The sequence below is a fragment of the Schistocerca americana genome, chromosome 3, assembly GCF_021461395.2.
Source record: "Schistocerca americana isolate TAMUIC-IGC-003095 chromosome 3, iqSchAmer2.1, whole genome shotgun sequence".
Taxonomy (NCBI): domain Eukaryota; kingdom Metazoa; phylum Arthropoda; class Insecta; order Orthoptera; family Acrididae; genus Schistocerca; species Schistocerca americana.
Genome location: NC_060121.1, coordinates 221122786 through 221140548, shown reverse-complemented (window position 1 = coordinate 221140548; position 17763 = coordinate 221122786). Strand labels below are relative to the sequence as shown.

The 17763-nt window shown below is 45.7% G+C and overlaps 1 non-coding gene across 1 annotated transcript; it reads right to left on the bottom strand.

Annotated features, from left to right (window-relative positions):
• Nucleotides 1–17596: 17596 nt before the first annotated feature.
• Nucleotides 17597–17671, bottom strand: Trnat-agu. Its single transcript has one exon. It is a non-coding gene; the product is annotated as a tRNA-Thr (tRNA).
• Between the last annotated feature and the right edge of the window lie 92 nt (nt 17672–17763).

Here is a 17763-nt window from a genome sequence, read left to right as displayed (position 1 = left end):
CACTTCCACCAACTCAGTATGATACAGTATGGATTAAATTAAAAGGAAGGTCGGCGTTGGCCGTAATATTGATAGTTTATTGATATCAAAATCGATTTTCAATCACATAGCGATCATCTTCAGTGCTGTGGTGTACAAATTAAACTCATAGGCACTGGCATCAAGTTATTATCAGTAACCAAAACTGAGAAACGATCACAATAACTATTGTGAGTTATTGTGATGGTTTCTCAGTTTTGGTTACTAATAATAACTTGATAGAGTGCCTATGAGTTTAATTTGTACACCACAGCACTGAAGATGATCATTATTTGATTCAAAATCGATTTTGCTATCAATAAACCATCAATATTATGGCCAAAGCTGACTTTCCTTTTAATTTAACATATATGGTCGATGTGCACATAGCACTCCATGGAGTCGCCAATCAATAAGAGTATGGATTATTGCAGTGCTGTTCCCCTTCAAATGTAAGATTGCCGCACGATAAGAGACTTGGTTGGTTGGTTGTGTTTTGCCTTCGGGTGCAAAAAACAGCTGGGGTTAAGCGCACCCAACTCAAAACCATAGAACACGAAGACAAAGAAGAGTTGAAAAACGACTATACGTCAGTCCCAATTGACATAGAGAAGACGGCTAAACACAGGGCCAGAGAGAAAGGGCAAAAAAAGACACCATACAGAAACGGAGGTCCAAAACTAAAAATTAAATGGCCTTCGCCATATTGCTTTGGTGGATAAAACGTAAAACGCGGTCGACAGCCCGCGCGTCATTTGCTAACGGCCGGTAACTCAGACGGAAAACCCAAGTGGGAACGTAAACGGTTAAAAAATGGTCATTCCGTCAGGAAGTGGCGGACAGTTAAAACTTGGGCGCAATGTGTGCAAAGTGGTGGAGTACCACCACTTAACAAATGACGATGGCTTAGAAGGCAGTGCCCAATACTCAGCCGAGTTAAAATGACCTCCTCCCGGCGGGAGGGCCAAGAGGAGGTCGTCCAAGCCGCTGGGAGAGGCTTAAGCCGGAGCCTATTCCCGTGAAGGGAGGACCACTGGCGATGCCAAAGGGACACCACCTCCTGACAGACGGCAACGCAGGGATCACCAGAGGGCATATAGGAACTAGCGGGCTGAGGTACGAGGACTGCAGCCTTGGCAGCAACGTCAGCAGCCTCGTTTCCTGGCAGACTGACATGACCAGGAAACCACATAAACATCACAGTCGCTCCACCAAGAGTGAGCAAGTGACAGTTTTCCTGGACCCGTTGCTCTAAGGGATGGGCGGTGTACAGCCCACATAGACTTTGAAGGGCACTGAGTGAGTCTGAGCAGAGGACACAATTGAGAAGTCTGTGTCCCCGGATGTACTCCTTGGCCTGGTACGGGGCGAAGAGCTCGGCTGTAAATACTGAACAGTGTGCCGGAAGCCGAAATCGAAAGACACGGGCGCCAATGACGAAGGCACACACGATCCCAAGGTCAGTCCGAGAGCCATCAGTGTATCAAAGGTACTATCGCAAAGTTCCATGAGAAGGTCGTGAAACTGAAGGCGATAGAGCGAGGCTCGAGTAGTGTCCTTAGGAAGCAAATGAAGGCCAAGGTTAATATGGGCCGCTTCACGAAGCCAAGGTGGTGAAGGGTTCACACCCCCCGGGAAAGTTGTAGGTAGTGTGAATTTAAGCCGTCGTAGCAAGTGCCGAAAGCGGACTCCAGGAGGTAAAAGAGAAGAAGGACGTGCCCCATACAGGCGATCAGACGAATCATCGAAGAAGGAGGCATAGGATGGGTGGCGACGAATGGCAGACAAAGGGCATGAATACCTGCTGAGGAGGAAGTCACGGCGCATACCGGCTGTCAACCAGGCTAGTGTAAAAAGCGCGTGGCCAAACGGATGCCACGATGGTCAATAGTGTTGAGACGGTGTAAGAAGAATGGACGTGCAGACGCATAATCAAAGCACCCATAGTCGAGTTTCGAACGGATAAGGGACCAGTAAAAACGGAAGAGGGTGGTTCGATCGGCACCCCAGGTAGTACCATTGAGGACACGTAGGACAATGAGGAACCGTGTACAGGGGGCCGCCAGGTAAGACACATGGGAGGAGCAAGAGAGCTTCCTATCGAGCATGAGCTCCAGTAATTTCGTAGTTTTAACGAACGGAAGGGCAACAGGCCCATGATGTAAATATGGTGGGAGACATCATTGGCACCGCCAGAAATTCATAAAACGGTTTTGTCAATGGAAAAACGGAAGCCATTGTCGATGCACCAGGAACATAGACGATCAAGACATCGTTGAAGACACCACTCACTGAGACAGGTCCGCGGAGAACTGTAAAGTCGTCAACAAAAAGGGAGCAGGAGATGCCCAGCAGGATACAGGCCATTATAGGGTTAATGGTGATAGCAAAGAGGCCTTCTCCAAATCCAAAAAAAGGCCACAGTCTGCGATTTCCGCAGCAAACCATTCATGACATGGGTGGAAAAAGTAACGAGATGGTCAACTGCACAACGCCGCACTCGAAATCCACACAGTACATTCGATAGTAAATTGAGAGACTCGAGCCACCATATCAGCTGGGTATGAATAATATGTTCCATCACCTTGCAAACGCAGCTAGAGAGAGAGATGGGAAGGAAGCCAGAAGGAAGGTATTTGTGCTTACGGGGCTTAGGTATGGGTACGACGGTGGCTTCACGCCAAAATCAGGGAAATGTGTCCTCTGCCCAGACGCGGTTGTTCGTGTTGAGCAGCAAGTGCCTGCCCGCAAGAGAAAGGCGCTGCAACATCTGAATGTCGACAGCGTCTGGCCTTGGGGCGGAGGATGGGGATGAACTGAGAGCATGATCTGACTCCCTCATAGTACAGGCGGCATTGTAACACACCCGATTCTGATAAGAGAAGGGTATCGTCGGAGCCTCCTCCCCTCCTTTCCAATGGAGGAAGGCAGAGTAATCATGGAAAGAGCTCGAAACTTCCGCAAAATGGCAGCCCAAGGTGTTGGAGATAGCTATAGGGCTCACGATAACAGCGTCTGCTACTGTCAGGCTGGAAATTGGCGAACGGATCTTGGTTCCAGAGAGCCGTCGGAGGGTGGCCCACACGACAGAGGAAGGGGTGGAACTGTTAAAAAAACTAGTGAATGAAATCCAGCTAGCTTTTTTGCTATCCCGAAGAACGCGACGACACTTTGCACGTATCTGTTAATAATGAATGCAGTTCGCCATCGTAGGGTGACTGTTAAAACGCGTAAGTTCAAAATGGTTCAAATGGCTCTGAGCACTATGGGACTTAACTTCAGAGGTCATCGGTCCCCTAGAACTTAGAACTACTTAAACCTAACTAACCTAAGGACATCACACACATCTATGCCCGAGGAGGGATTCGAACCTGCGACCGTAGCAGTCGCACGGTTCCAGACTGTAGCGCCTCGAACCGCTCGGCCACCCCAACCGGCAAAACGCGTAGAGCATGTCTCTGTGTGCTAATTGCGTCGCGGCACGCCTCAGTCCACCAAGGGACTGGGACACGGCGTGGTAAAGAGAAAGTGCGAGGAATGGAACGTTCTGCACCAGCAAGGATAATGTTTCTGAGGTATTCTACCTGGTCATCACAACTGGGGAGATCTTGTTCTTCGAAGGTCGCCAGGGAAGAGTAAAGCTGCCAGTCTGCCATAGCGAGCTGCCAGTTGGGTGTGCATGCAGATGGGGTAGGAGTCAGCAATCGGATAACACATGGGAAATGGTCGCTCGGGTCAGAAAGAACGGACCTCTCAAGATGATGGGCAAGCTGGGCAGTGCAGAATGATAGGTCCAAATGGGAATAGGTGTGCCAGGAATCGGAAAGGAAAGTGGGTGCTAAGGCAGAAGAGGGTGAGTTGATTAAGATCAGCCAATAAGCCACCTCTCTGCCGCGCGGGATTAGCCGAGCGGTCTAAGGCTCTGCAGTCATGGACTGTGCGGCTGGTCCCGGCGGAGGTTCGTGTCCTCCCTCGGGCATGGGTGTGTGTGTGTTTGTCCTTAGGATAATTTCGGTTAAATAGTGTGTAAGCTTAGGGACTGATGACCTTAGCAGTTAAGTCCCATAAGATTTGATACACATTTGAACATTTTTGACAGGTTCTGGGAGAGCCCCGAAGGGGATGATGCGCATTAAAGTCACTGAATAGCACAAAAGGGGGAGGTAGCACCTTAGCAATGAGCGAATTGTGGTTAACCTTGCCTATACACTGGGATGTAGGTGATTAATTAATCATGTACAGCTGATGTTCCTGAGACATATTGTGTCTCACCGTTATATGCAGTCTGCCTCCATAGCTGAGTGGTCAATGAGGAAGAATGTAATGCAAGTGGCATGGGTTCGATTGCCAAGTGGGTCAGAGATTTTCTTTGCTCAGGTACTGGATGTTGTGTTGTCTTCATCGTCATATCATCCTCATCGACACCCAAGTCGCCGAAGTGAAATCAACTAAAAATACTTGCACCAGGCAATTGGTCTACCTGATGGGATGCCTTAGCCACACAACATTTCGTTTCACCTTTGTCTATGATAATGATGTAGGCTGAAGCAATGGGCTGGGACATGAATTGAAATTTGCATTGGAGAGGAAGGCATACAGGGTAATCTGGACAGCTGCGGTAGCCATAGTTAAAGTATGGTGCACTGGTTAGCACATCTGCCTATGGGAGGAGACCCAGCTTCGAAATCTAGTGTTGGTACAGATTCTAATTCATTGCTTCACATTAAATCATGATCGTAGTTAAAAGTAGCGAAGTTTAACAAATTGTTTGAGCAATTACAGGGGCCTATACTCAAGGCGTACTTTACAACAGGCGGTATCGTTGTGCTATGGCTTCCCTAGCGGCGTCCTGCGGTACTGTAGTAATTGGTTGTCCGTGTGCACCAGGACTGCTATCATGTACATGTTGTTGTTGTTGTTGTTGTTGTTGTTGTTGTTATGGTCATCAGTCTAGAGACTGGTTTGATGTAGCTCTCCATGCTACTCTATCCTGTGCAAGCTTCTTCATCTCCCAGGACCTACTGCAACCTACATCCTTCTGATCCTGTTTAGTGTATTCATCTCTTGGTCTCCCTCTACGATTTTTACCCTCCACGCTGCCCTCTAATACTAAATTGGTGATCCCTTGATGCCTCAGAATATGTCCTACCAACCGATCCCCTCTTCTAGTCAAGTTGTGGCACAAACTCCTCTTCTCCCCAATTCTATCCAATAAGTCTTCATTAGTTATGTGACCTACCCACCTAATCTTCAGCATTTTTCTGTAGCACCACATTTCGAAAGCTTGTATTCTCTTCTTGTCCAAACTATTTATCGTCCACGTTTCACTTCCATACATGGCTACACTCCATACAAATACTTTCAGAAACGACTTCGTGACACTTAAATCTATACTCGATGTTAACAAATTTCTCTTCTTCAGAAACGCTTTCCTTTCCATTGCCAGTTTACATTTTATATCCTCTCTACTTCGACCATCGTGTGTTATTTTGCTACCCCAAATAGCAAAACTTATTTACTACTTTAAGCGTCTCATTTCCTAATCTAATTCCCGCAACATTACCCGATTTAATTCGACTACATTCCATTATCCTTGTTTTGCTTTTGTTGATGTTCATCTTATATCCTTCTTTCAGGACACTGTCCATTCCATTTAGCTGCTCTCCTAAGTCCTTGCTGTCTCTGACAGAATTACAATGTCATCGGCGAACCTCAAAGTTTTTATTTCTTCTCCATGGATTTTAATTCCTACTCCGAATTTTTCATTTGTTTCCTTTACTGGTTGCTCAATATACAGATTAAATAACATTGGGGATAGGCTACAACCCTGTCTCACACACTTCGCAACCAATGCTTCTTTTTCATGCCCTCCGACTCTTATAACTGCCATATGGTTTCTGTACAAATTGTAAATAGCCTTCGCCCCCTGTATTTTACCCCTGCCACCTTCAGAATTTGAAAGAGAGTATTCCAGTCAACATTGTCAAAAGCTTTCTCTAAGTCTACAAATGCTAGAAACGTAGGCTTTCCTTTCCTTAATCTAGTCTCTAAGATAAGTCGTAGGGTCAGTATTGCCTCACGTGTTCCAAAATTTCTACGGAATCCGAACAAATCTTCCCCGAGATCGGCTTCTACCAGATTTTCCATTCGTCTGTAAAGAAATCGTGTTAGTATTTTGCAGCCGTGATTTATTAAAGTGATAGTTCGGTAATTTTCACATCTGTCAGGACCTGCTTTCTTTGGGATTGGAATTATTATATTCTTGTTGAAGTCTGAGGGTATTTCGCCTATCTCATACATCTTGCTCACTAGATGGTAGAGTTTTGTCAGGGCTGACTCTCCCAAGGCTATCAGTAGTTATAATGGAATGTTGTCTACTCCCGGGGCCTTGTTTCGACTTAGGTCTTTCAATGCTCTGTCAAACTCTTCACGTAGTATATCATATCTCCCATTTCATCTTCTTCTACCTCCTCTTTCATTTCCATAATATTGTCCTCAAGAACTTCGCCCCTGTATAGACCCTCTATATACTACTTCCACCTTTCTGCTTTCCCTTCTTTGCTTAGAACTGGGTTTCCATCTGAGCTCTCGATGTTCATACAAGTGGCTTTCTTTTCTCCAAAGGTCTCTTTAATTTTCCTGTAGGCAGTATAGATCTTACTCCTAGTAATACATGCTTCTACATCCTTACATTTGTCCTCTAGCCATCCCTGCTTAGCCATTTTGCACTTCCTGTCGATCTCATTTTTGAGACGTTTGTACTCCTTTTTGCCTACTTCATTTACTGCATTTTTGTATTTTCTCCTTTCATGAATTAAATTCAATATTTCTTCAGTTACCCAAGAATTTCTACTAGCCCTCGCCTTTTTACCTACTTGGTCCTCTGCTGCTTTCACTATTTCTTCATCTCTCAAAGCTACCCATTCTTCTTCTACTGTATTTCTTTCCCCCATTCTTGTCAATCGTTCCCTAATGCTCTACCTGAAACTTTCTACAACCTCTGGTTCTTTCAATTTATCCAGGTCTCGTCTCCTTAAATTCCCACCTTTTGAACATGTTGTTGTTGTTGTTGTGGTCTTCAGTTCTGAGACTGGTTTGATGCAGCTCTCCATGCTACTGTATCCTTTGCAAGCTTCTTCATCTCCCAGTACCTACTGCAACTAACATCCTTCTGAATCTGCTTAAATTAGATCCACAGGAAGTGCAAAATGGCTAAGCAGGGATGGCTAGAGGACAAATGTAAGGATGTAGAGGCTTATCTCACTAGGGGTAAGATAGATACTGCCTACAGGAAAATTAAAGAGACCTTTGGAGAAAAGAGAACAACTTGTATGAATATCATGAGCTCAGATGGAAACCCAGTTCAGTTTAATAAGTCACAGCTGCAAAATACTAACGCGAATTCTTTACAGACGAATGGAAAAACTGGTAAAAGCCGACCTCGGGGAAGATCAGTTTGGATTCCGTAGAAATGTTGGAACACGTGAGGCAATACTGACCCTACGAGTTATCTTAGAAGAAAGATTAAGGAAAGGTAAACCTACGTTTCTAGCATTTGTAGACTTAGAGAAAGCTTCTGACAATGTTGACTGGAATACTCTCTTTCAAATTCTAAAGGTGGCAGGGGTAAAATACAGGGAGCGAAAGGCTGTTTACAATTTGTACAGAAACCATATGGCAGTTATAAGAGTCGAGGGACATGAAAGGGAAGCAGTGGTTGGGAAGGGCGTGAGACAGGGTTGTAGCCTATCCCCGATGTTATTCCATCTGTATATTGAGCAAGCAGTGAAGGAAGCAAAAGAAAAATTGAACGTGTTAACGAACAAAAATTTAATTATGTAACTTTATTTTTTCAAGGTGGTGATTGGAACTTTATGATCATCCCTCGCAGACAACGCCTCGTGCGCAGGCGTCGACAGCAAGCAGGAGCGAGGCGGAGGAGCGGGGCCTAACAGTAGTTTTAAATTTTGCCGCCGGCGGCGCTTGGGATGCTCGACGGGAGGCGCGCCCACACTGGAGACGCGCCACGTGTTAATTAGACGGCGCATCCGGGCCGTGGCCGTGTAGCCGCAGCCGCGGCGCTTGCCAAAACGCTGTTAGGACCGGCGCGCGGCAGATAAGGCCGCCTGCCAACGCGCCGGCGCGCCCGCATTTGAATTTCAAATTCGTTATATGTATTACACACACCCACACCCAGCGCGCCGCGACGCCGAGGCGAGAAACCCATCAGCGCCGGACAGGTGGACCCGCCGCAGCTGCAGCCGCCTGCCAGCTTTTATTTGTTCTACATATTACGCCCCGAGTTAATTGCCTGCTACGCTCGCATACAAAACGCATTAAGCAGGCCCTCGCGCGAACGTGTTTTCTAATCGGCTTACGCACGATATTTCAAATCACTGTCCACCTCTCTCTGCGGCGGGCGGCATAACTCAGCCGGCATCTGCTGGACAGTAAATAAAAACCGCGACTCTCACATCCGAGTGTGCAGAGGATCTAGTAAGGGACGTGAGCTGCCGCGGAAAGCCAATCGAGACTGTGCTAAGAAATCGCTGCTGATTATATGTACATAAAACTTACGTCTGTGAATCCAACACCTAGCGAACATGTAAGTGAACGACAGATTAGATTAGATTAGATTAGTTTTTCGTTCCATAGATCCGTGCTGAGGGAATCCTCGTGGATGTGGAACATGTCAAATTTCTTTTTAAGCTGAAATAACAATACAAATAGTATGAATATATACAATACATCATTTGTTTCTATCAAAAAATTCGACAATCGAGTAGAAGGAGTTGGCCACTAGTAAGTCTTTCAGGCTCCTTTTAAACTGTTCTTTATTTGTAACTAAATTTTTTATGTTTACTGTCAGATTATTGAAGATGAGTGTTCCTGAGTAGTGGACCCCTTTTTGAACTAAAGTAAGTGCTTTTAAGTCCTTGTGCAGATCATTTTTGTTCCTGGTATTGTATGTATGAACTGAGCTGTTTGTTGGAGAAAGAGATATATTATTTAGGACAAATTTCATTAAGGAGTAAATATACTGAGAGGCAGTAGTTAGTATACCCAGTTCTTTCAAGAGGTTTCTACAGGACGTCCGTGAATTTACTCCACAAATAATACGTATTACACGCTTTTGGTCTCTGAAAACTTTTGTTTGACTTGAAGAGTTACCCCAAAATATTATACCATATGGTATCATGGAATGAAAGTAGGCAAAGTAAGCAAGCTTTTTCATTTTTATGTCGCCTATGTCTGCTAACACTCGAATTGCAAATACAGATTTGTTAAGGCGTTTCTGCAGTTCTGTGGTGTGCTCCTCCCAACTGAATTTATTATCAAGTTGTAATCCCAGGAATTTAAGACTGTCAACCTCTTCTACCTGCTCTTCTCCGTACTTTATGCATATGCTGGGTGGAAACCTCTTACAGGTTCTGACTTGCATATAGTCTTTTTGAAGTTTAATGTCAGTGAGTTGGCTTTGAACCATTTATTAATATCCATGAAAATATCATTAGCAGATCTTTCTAGAAGTACACTCGACATACTATTTATTGCAGTACTTGTGTCATCTGCAAGCAATACGAACTCTGCTTCTGGCAGTGTAACTGATGAGAGACCATTAATGCACACAAGAAAAAGCAATGGCCCTAAGATGGATCCTTGTGGGACACCACATGTAATTTCTTCCCATTCTGATGATGACTGATGACTTAATTCACTAGTCCCTTACACTGACACCCTTTGTTTCCTGTTAGCGAGGTATGACTTGAACCATTTTGCAACATTGCCCGTGACACCATAGAATTCTTATTTATTTAAAAGGATGTTGTGGTTCATGCAATCAAATGCCTTTGACAAAGCACAGAAAATACCTGCTGATTGTAATTTGTTATTTAATGAATTAAGTACATTTTCACTGTAGGTGTAAATAGTGTTCTCGATATCAGAACCCTTCAGAAATCCAAACTGTGTTCTTGATAATATGTTATTTGTGGTCAGATGGTTGAGCAGCTGCCTGTACATTACTTTTTCTAAAATTTTTGAGAATGCTGGCAAAATAAGAGACAATCCTTCCTTAGTAACATTAGCATACTGCTCATAGCAGCCGTAATTTACCAGTCAAGTACTCTGGGTTTTGCTATGGATATTGAATTCAAGTTCATGAATGATCTTACTTCTGTTCGCCTAAGGAAATTATAGTAGAACAAAGAATAATAACTATCAGTATTAATATCTACATCTACATACATACTCCGTAAGCCACTGTATGGTGCATGGCAGAAGGTACCCTGTACCATTACTATCGTTTCCTTTCCTGTTCCATGCGGTAGCGTTCTCGCTTCCCGCGCCCGGGTTCCCGGGTTCGATTCCCGGCGATGTCAGGGATTTTCTCTGCCTCGTGATGACTGGGTGTTGTGTGCTGTCCTTAGGTTAGTTAGGTTTAAGTAGTTCTAAGTTCTAGGGGACTGATGACCATAGATGCTAAGTCCCATAGTGCTCAGAGCCATTTGAACCATTTTTCCTGTTCCACTAGCAAACAGAAAAAAATGATTCAAATAGCTCTGAGCACTATGGGACTCAACATCTGAGGTCACCAGTCCCCTAGAACTTAGAACTACTAAACCTAACTAACCTAAGAACATCAAGCACATCCGTGCCCGAGGCAGGATTCGAACCTGCGGCCGTAGCAGCAGTGCGGTTCCGGACTGAAGCGCCTAGAACCGCTCGGTCACAGCGGCCGGCTTGCAAACAGAGCGAGGGTAAAACGAGAACCCGTATGCCTCCATAAGGCCCCTACGTTCTTGTATCTGATCTTTGTGATCCTTACGCAAAATATACGTCGGTGGCAGCACAATGATTCTACAGTCAGCCTCAAATCCCGGTTCTCTACATTTTCTCAATAGTGTTCTTCGAAAAGAACGTCGCCTTCCCTCCAGAGATTCCCATCTGAACAGCCAAATCACCTTCATAACACTTGCGCGTTGTTTGAACCGACCTGTAACGAATCTAGCAGCTTGCCTCTCATTTGCTTCAATGTTCTTTAATCCAACCTGGAGTGGATCTCAAACAGTCGAGCAATAGTCAAGAATAGATCACAGTAGCGTCTTATATGCGGTCACCTTTACAGATGATGTGGTATCACATATCGATACCATCTCGCTGGCATCCCACTATTGTTAAAGGCAACGCAAGTGTGCTTTAATGCCGATAGAGGGTGTGTGGGTTCCGGAGACCCACAGGAGCACACCCACTGAACCACACCTCCAGTGCTCCGTATCGCGAGCGCCCTCTGCTGCCATGATATAGAATGGTCGGCGGCAGCCAACGGCCCATTCACTACGAGGCGCGGCCCAATCGCAGCAGAGTCGCCGCCAATTCGTAGCCCTCGCTATCGCTCGTGCATTAGTTCAAATGGCTCTAAGCACTATGGGATTTAACATCTGAGGTCATCAGTCCCCTAGACGTAGAACTACTTAAACCTAGCTAACCTAAGGACATCACACACATCCATGCCCGAGGCAGGATTCGAATCGCGGTTCCGGACTGAAGCACCTAGAACCGCTCGGCCACAGCGGCCGGCGTGCATTAGTTGAGAAACACCTGAACCTACGATGCTCTTCTTGTTACTGTATTAACTGGACTTTATTGCTGCATGTTCATTTGAAAAGTCTCCATATACTTGCAGGAAACTACAAGTTAAGCAAAGCTTCTGTTTATTGTATCTAATTGTTCGCTAATCATTTCTGCCCCTGTGCAGACTTCCTACGACGACAGCTGCTGCACCATTCTGTAGCCCATCTCTCCTTACCGGGAATATGAAGTAGCACACAACGGATGTAGCACACTACAGACTTAGCACACATTCCTAAAATTCTCCCAATAAACTGAAGTCGACCACTAGCTCTCCCTACCACAATCCTCACTGGCTCGGTCCATTTCATATCGCCTTGCAACGTTCCGCTCAGATATTTAAACAACATGACTTTGTCAAATGGTTCTAAGCACTATGGGACTTAACATCTGAGGTCATCAGTCTCCTAGCCTTACAATTACTTAAACCTAACTGACCTAAGGATGTAACACACATCCATGCCAGAGGCAGGATTCGAACCTGGGTCCGTAGCAGCAGTGCGGATCTGGACTGAAGCGCCTAGAACCGCTCCACCACAACGGCCGGCCATGACTGTGTCAAGCAGGACACTACTAGTGCTGCATCTGGACGTTACGGGTTTGTTTTTCTTACTCAAACGCATTAATTTCTTTCCATTTTTCTACATTTGGAGCCAGGTTCTATCTAAGTACCATCATACAGTCACTCATCTTCAGCACCTTCCTGTACGTTGTAGCATCGTCAGCAAACAAACGAAGATTGCTGCCCACCCCGCCCGGCAGGTCATTTACGCACACAGAAAATAACAGCGGTCCTATCACACTTACGTCGCACACACCAGATTCAAATCCCATGTTTGTACACCTGTCCTTGTCAGAATTAGATAGTACTTTCTCTCTCACTCTCACTCTCTCTCTCTCTCTCTCTCTCTCTCTCTCTGTGTGTGTGTGTGTGTGTGTGTGTGTGTGTGTGTGTGTGTGTGCGCGCGCGCGCGCGTGCGCCCGTCGATCTCGTTCTCAGTAATAACAAGTTACGGTTCAAACAGAAAAGAGAAGTCTAACATTCCGGCCGATGTGGCCGAGCGGTTCTAAGTACTTCAGTCCGGAACCGCGCTCCTGCTACGGTCGCAGGTTCGAATCCTGCCTCGGGCATGGATGCGTGTGATGTCCTTAGGTTAGTTAGGTTTAAGTAGTTCTAAGTCTAGGGAACTGATGACCTCAGCTGTTAAGTCCCATAGTGCTCAGAGCCATTTGAACTCCATACGCCCTGCCGTGTTATTGATCTGAGATCCCGTCCTGCTGCAATGTGTGTGTCAATATAGGGGATAAATGTTCTCACTTCATCTTACACGGAGAATACAGATTAGTGACACTTTATTTGTTCTTTATATTTGGTCTAGTATTCAGGATATACTTTTACTTTCGATAAACACAGTTCTTGAAACCAGTGTGAATTTGCTTTCTTAAATATACCACTCAAGCGAGATTTATTTTTTTGCCGCGCACTCCTAAACATTGCAGTCGTGTGACGGGCGTGTACCTCGACAATGTGTTCAGAGAACGAGGTCAGTGCTACTCCCAATGGCTGTTTCTCTCTACTTTGAAATAGAACAGAGAGCTCCTCTAGTCGATTCTGTGCATCAAAGGCACCCTCTGCTACTATCATGTTGCTGTTGGGATATTCTCTTGTTACTGAACACTGTCCACCCCTAAATTACTCATCGACTGTTCTTGTTGATTCTGCTGGCCGTTAAAAACGCTCACTTATTAATAGAAGGCGTTTTTAGCCGGTTAACATACTTCAATTAACTTCCTCCTCGATTCTACTACAACTTCGCAGGACGAAGTTTCGCCTCCTAGTATATCGAATCTCTTTTCCGATTCATGTTCCGCTGCTCTCCATCTCGAATTCCATTTGAGTTTCGATGTAAGTACACACATCACAAAAAGTTCTCCATCATCCCGGTTCCCAGGACTCCAGAAGACAGATGTTGACTGTGGATATTGTATCACAGACACACTCCCTTTGACTGTTCAGAGATGTCACTAAACCCGCCCAAAGATGTAAATAATCATGCATGAGCAGTGCCTATTAGACTGATGGGGTCCGACAGCCGATCAGTTCCAGTCACTCCGCCAGGAAGGAGATAAACGTCTCGTGTTGTCTATAGTTCAACCATGCCTAGACGGTCAGTACCGCGGTTCGATCGTGTCCGCATTGTGACTTTGTGCCAGGAAGGGCTCTCAACAAGGGAAGTGTCCAGGCGTCTCGGAGTGAACCAAAGCGATGTTGTTCGGACATGGAGGAGATACAGAGTGACGGCAACTGTAGATGACATGCCTCGCTCAGGCCGCCCAAGGGCTACTACTACAGTGGATGGCCGCTACCTGAGGCTTATGGCTCGGAGGAACCATGACAGCAAGACCACCATGTTGAATAATGCTTTTCGTGCAGCAACAGGAGGTCGTGTTGGGACTCAACCTGTGCACAATAGGCTGCATGATGCGCAACTTCACTCCCGATGTCCATGGCGAGGTCCATCTTTGCAACCACGACACCATGAAGAGCGTTACAGATGGGCCCAACAACATACCGAATGGACCACTCAGGCTTGGCGTCACGTTCTCTTTACCGACGAGTGTCGCATATGCCTTCAACCAGACAATCGTCGAAGACGTGTTTGGAGGCAAACCGGTCAGGCTGAACGCCTTAGACACAGTGTCATCGTCTGTACCAAGAGGGAGGTTCCCTGATGTTTTGGGGTGGCATAATGTGGGGCCGACGTACACTGCTGGTGGTCATGGAAGACACCGTAACGGCTGTATGATACGTGAATGCCATCCTCCGACCGATAGTGCAATCATATCGCGAGCATATTTTCGAGCCATTTGTCTTCATGGACGACAATTCGCAACCCCATCGTGAACATCATTTGAATGACTTCCTTCAGGATAACGACATCGCTCGACTTGAGTGGCCAGCATGTTCTCCAGACATGAACCATGTCGACCAAGCCTGGGATAGATTGAAAAAGGCTGTTTATGGACGACGCGACCCAGCAGCCACTCTGAGGGATCTACGCCGAATCGCCGTTGGGGAGTGGGACAATCTGGACCAAGAGTGCCTTGATGAACTTATGGATAGTACGCCACGACGAATACAGGAATGCATCAATGCAAAAGGACGTGCTAATGGGTATTAGAGGTACCGGTGCGTACAGTAATCTGGACAACCGCCTCTGAAGGTCTCGCTGTATGGCGGTGCAACATGCAATGTGTGGTTTTCATGAGCAATAAAAAGGTCGCAAATGATGTTTATGTTGATCTCTATTCCAGTTTTCTGTACAGGTTCCGGAACTCCCGGAAGCGAGGTGATGCAAAACTTTGTTTGATGTGTGTATTTTATATGGTTCAAATGGCTCTGAGCACTATGGGACTCAACTGCTGTGGTCATCAGTCCCCTAGAACTTAGAACTACTTAAACCTAACTAACCTAAGGACATCACACACATCCATGCCCGAAGCAGGATTCGAACCTGCGACCGTAGCAGCAGCGCGGCTCCGGACTGGAGCGCCTAGAACCGCACGGCCACCGCGGCCGGCTTGCATTTTATATGCATAAATTCGTTCCTGTGGAGATGTTACTCCATCGATTTTAGTGCGGCACTACCTAAGAACGTGTCTCTATAACAGGTTTTTTAAGAGCAAAAGCATTTTTATAAAGGATTTAAAATACCTGTTTTCGCTCAGAATTATTATTTGACGCTCCTAGAAAAATAAATATATAAATAACTTTGCCTTCGAAAATGGCCAACATAAAACTCGAGTCCTTGTAACTTACTTTGTTCGTCATCCACAGTGTGCCATTAAGAAGGAAATAACGCTCATGCAGTCGTGTTCGCATTTCTTCGTCACATATCATACAGTTTCAGACAGGAGTAAGATACGAGGTAGGAACATCATGTCATTCAATACCATAAACGGGTGAAAAGTAGAAGATTGCTTTTATGTTTCTGTATGTCCCCGAGTTTCCCTAATTTTCCCTGTGATCACAGCTGGTTGGTAGCACGTTGTAGGTAGGACATGAATCCTTTTGTACTTACACGGACCTGTCGCTTCATTGTGACCACGTTTCGGTAGCCTGAATAACCACCTTTTCCAGCGCGGTCGTGCTGGAAGAGAGCCAATGAGATTCTGGAAAGTAGTGACAGGTATGTGGAGCCATGCCGACTCCAGTGCCGTGGTCAACTGCGGTGGGTTTCCCGGCTGAGGATCCATGGCGCGATCACCCCGATCGAGATGGTTCCACAGATTCTCGACTGGATTTAAATCCGGTGAGTTTGGTGACCAGGGGAGTACGATAAACTCATCCTGGTGCTCTTAGAACCACGAACGTACACAGCGAGCTGTGTGACACGTTGCATTGTCCTGCTGGTAGATGCCAGCGTGCAGAGGAAAAACAAGTACATGTAGGGGTGGACATGGTCTCCAAGGAGAAATGCATACTTGTGTTGATCAATTGTGCCTTCCAGAATGATGAGGTCACCCAGGGAATGCCACGAAAACCATAACGCGTGCAGGGTACTTGCTTTCAGACGTTTCGCGCCGTACTCGCCAATTTCCATCTATTTGATGGAACATAGAACGTGATTCGTGAGACCACTCAATTCTCATGAGAGACTCACAGGACAAAAATGTTCAAATGTGTGTGAAATCTTATGGGACTTAACTGCTAAGGTCATCAGTCCCTAAGCTTACACACTACTTAACCTAAATTGTCCTAAGGACAAACACACACCCATGTCCGCGGGAGCCCTCGAACCTCCGCCGGGACCAGCAGCACAGTGCACGACTGCAGCGCCTAAGACCGCTCGGCTAATTCCGCGCGGCCTCACAGGACAAAATTTAAAATATGCGCACATGGCTTTTACTCCGCCCCCCTCCCTTTCTGAAGTAAAATTAACATTTATGGGGAGAGAAACGGCAAACCTGATGCTATAATTACAGATATAAATCACAAATCGCCAAATCGTGTGGAAGTGAATGCCTATTAACAACGGTCAATGCTACACGTGCTGAAGAAGGCGAGGTGATTAGAATGAAATGTACTTATTATTATTTATAGTATGGCTTATAGTAAGAGTTTTTGAATCAGGAGAATAGTTACACTACACAAAAACCACTAAACTTCTATATGTCAACACTATAACTCAGCTCTCCACCATAATATAATATAAAAGACAATGCTATTTTGTCAGAAACTGACATATTGAGCTCGTGGCTGTGTACAAAATATAGGTTGACTCTTACACAGAAGATAACAGCAACTAGCCACTTTTTTCAAAGTAACCGAAACATCTTCCATTTAATAATTATAATTTGTTTACATAACTTAAAATCGTTGTGAGGTACAACTACAATTAAAACGACGTTATCTCACACTTTGTTTTCGTTGTTGAGCATCGCCACCCCAAGGAAGATTCGTCAGGTGGGGAAACGAGACACGAAACGTAATGTAAAACGTCAACTAGCCATCTGAAGATGAACCTATCGGGTTGAAACCGGTATGCGCAGTTTAAACAAATAAATAGCACTGAAAAAAGTGGCTGGTTGCTGTAATCTTCTGTGTAAGAGTCAACCTATAAAAGACAGTATTCGAATTCATGGCGTCTGTTCCTTTTAAAGGACAGACACACACAGATCCCGCAGCTGTGAAACATACGTAGATTAACGGGGGATCACTGCTATTAGCTGCAGCGAGACATTACGCCGAATCAGACGCGACGAACCGCGCGACCGCTACGGTCGAAGGTTCGAATCCTGCATCGGGCATGGATGTGTGTGATGTCCTTAGGTTAGTTCTGTTTAAGTAGTTCTAAGTTCTAGGGGACTGATGACCTCATAAGTTAAGTCCCATAGCCCTCAGAGCCATTTGAACCATCTGAATCAGACGCGACGAGTGAAAATGTGTACCGGACCGGGATTCGAACCCGGGATCTCCTGCTTACTAGGCAGGTGCGGTAACCACTGCGCCATCCGGGACACAGTGTTATCGCAAGTGCACAGACTATCTCGACCAGCCTCACGGCCGATCCACAGTCCCACCGAGCGCCACCGATCCGCAGTCTCTGTCCA